This window comes from Pocillopora verrucosa, chromosome 5 (assembly GCF_036669915.1).
Source record: "Pocillopora verrucosa isolate sample1 chromosome 5, ASM3666991v2, whole genome shotgun sequence".
NCBI classification, from domain to species: Eukaryota; Metazoa; Cnidaria; class Anthozoa; order Scleractinia; family Pocilloporidae; genus Pocillopora; species Pocillopora verrucosa.
Genome location: NC_089316.1, coordinates 14137938 through 14140242, shown reverse-complemented (window position 1 = coordinate 14140242; position 2305 = coordinate 14137938). Strand labels below are relative to the sequence as shown.

Here is a 2305-nt window from a genome sequence, read left to right as displayed (position 1 = left end):
TAGGGAACTCTCAGATAAACCTGCTAAGGGAGACAAGACTATGTTCTCTGCTTTTATGTCTGCATACTGGCTGGCAAAACATGAAGTGGCCAACTCCAAACTGTTGTCCCTTCTTAAACTTCTTGAAACATCTGGAGTAGAGCATATGAAATATTTTTCATGCAAGGTGAGGAAACACTTCGTGATATTTTTCTAACAATTGGTGAAGTAATCCAAGATACAATCATAAAACAAGCAACACAAGCAACTCAAGCTGGATGGTCTTGCATTTTAATGGCGTCGGGGACTGGGACTCACATTATGCAATCGTGTAATCTAAGCTTTGACTACAGAAGTATGTAAACGTGTCCGGAAATACACTCCCAATAATTTCGTAAAACCGAAGCGTTGTCAGTTCTCTTAACCTTCACTCGCGAACCTGCGAAGACCTTCTAATCTCAGTTGTGTTTATCAAACGTACAAAATCCACCTCGAGACTTCTCTTGGATACTTTCTCTTACGGCCAGAGAATTCCAGGAAAATGGATGAAGTAACTGATATTTCAGGTTTTGGAATTGTTAGTAACTTTCATACAGTATGTTCATGATGGGGAAGTGAAAACAAATTTCCTTTTTGTTGAAGACCTCCTCAAGGCCTCCAGCTCTGGTGATGCAAACACTATCTATACAGGGTTAAGAATATGTGAAAGTCAAATATTTGAACTGCGGATAAAGACGTGAATGAAAGTGATCCTCGCAGTAATGTGCACTACTTAGGCAGTAGTGAAAATAAGGCCTGGTCATGGGTTCAAATCCCGTACAGGCCTGAATTTTTTCAGGCCTTATTTTCACTACCGCCTAAGTAGTGCACATTACTGCGAGGATCACTTTCATTCACGTCTTTATCCGCAGTTCAAATATATGACTTTCATATATTCTTAACCGTTTATTCATCACTTCGCGGGTTTATTTAGAACCAACATCATGACCAGCTCCCAGTTGGCTTGTTAGCTCAGTTGGTAGAGCGCTGCACTGGTATCGCAGAGGTCATGGGTTCAAATCCCGTACAGGCCTGAATTTTTTTCAGGTCTTATTTTCACTACTACCTAAGTAGTGCACATTACTGCGAGGATCACTTTCATTCACTATCTATAAAGCTTTTGTCTCTCAAACTTGAGCTGAATAAACTGGCATCAATGGTCACTGATGGAGCAGGTGTGATGATGGGCCATAAATCAGGTGTTGCTGCACTTTTAAAGGAAAGAGTTAACAAGTCCCTCATCAATGTTCATTGCTTAGCTCACCGCCTTGCTCTTTCATGTACAGATACAGCAAAGGATATAAAGTATATCACCACAGTTCAAAATTGGATGAAGCAACTGTGGAAATACTTTGAGAACTCTCCCAAAAGAACAGCACTTTACCTGCAAATTCAATTAGAAATGAAGAAATTGAGTGTGTCAGACAAGGTTAGCAAGGAAGCTCATGAGAAGTTGAAGAAAGCTTGCTCAACGAGATAGCTTTCCTTTGATGCTGCAACACAAGCAGTGTATGCCGATTATGCAGCTATTCTCATTACGCTCTCAGAGTTATCAGCAAGTGATCCTACAGCTAAAGGTCTTCTTCATGAAATAAGAACAACCAAATTCTTGGGGACAGTTTACATTTTGAAAGAAGTTCTCCCAGAGCTCTCAAAATTGGGTAAAACTTTTCAGTACAACAAGACCAATTTCTCAACTGTGCAATCATCTGTTAACTTCACAATTGACAGGTTGAAGAAAATTAAGAAGGAGATGACTCCACTCAAGAAAGTTAAAGCTGATTTGGACCCTGTTAATGGAAGACTTCAACTTATCTCTGCCAAGCAAAAGGACACAAGCAACTAAACAAATGCTTCAAGCTATGACGATTCAGCTAATTAAGCCATCAGTAATACAGAAGTTGTCAGAGCTTTGACCACTAGAGATGAACCAGGGAACAGAGAAGCAGCTGTCTGACCTGTTATCCAAGTACATCACATACTTAGCATCTAACATCAACGACAGATTTCAGGAATCCTTGCCTGTTGTCAGTGCATTTCAAGTCTTTGATCCATTGCTTGTTCCAGATGTTGGAGGTGTCGGTTTTCCTGACTATGGTGAAATTGATGTGAAAACAATGGTAGACCACTTTTATTCAGAATCTGCTGTGAAGGCTACCCAGTTGAAAGACGAGTGGAGAAAATTCAAATATGATCTTACAAACTGGCAAAGGAAAGTTAAAGAGGAACTCAAGACCAAGACGAAGACAGCTCATGGACAATCAATATTTGGTACAGAAGGGACAAC

At 40.2% G+C, this 2305-nt stretch overlaps 1 non-coding gene across 1 annotated transcript; it reads left to right on the top strand.

Annotated features, from left to right (window-relative positions):
* The first annotated feature begins 979 nt into the window (after window positions 1-979).
* Window positions 980-1052, top strand: Trnat-ggu (transfer RNA threonine (anticodon GGU)). Its single transcript has one exon. It is a non-coding gene; the product is annotated as a tRNA-Thr (tRNA).
* The last annotated feature ends 1253 nt before the right edge of the window (window positions 1053-2305 follow it).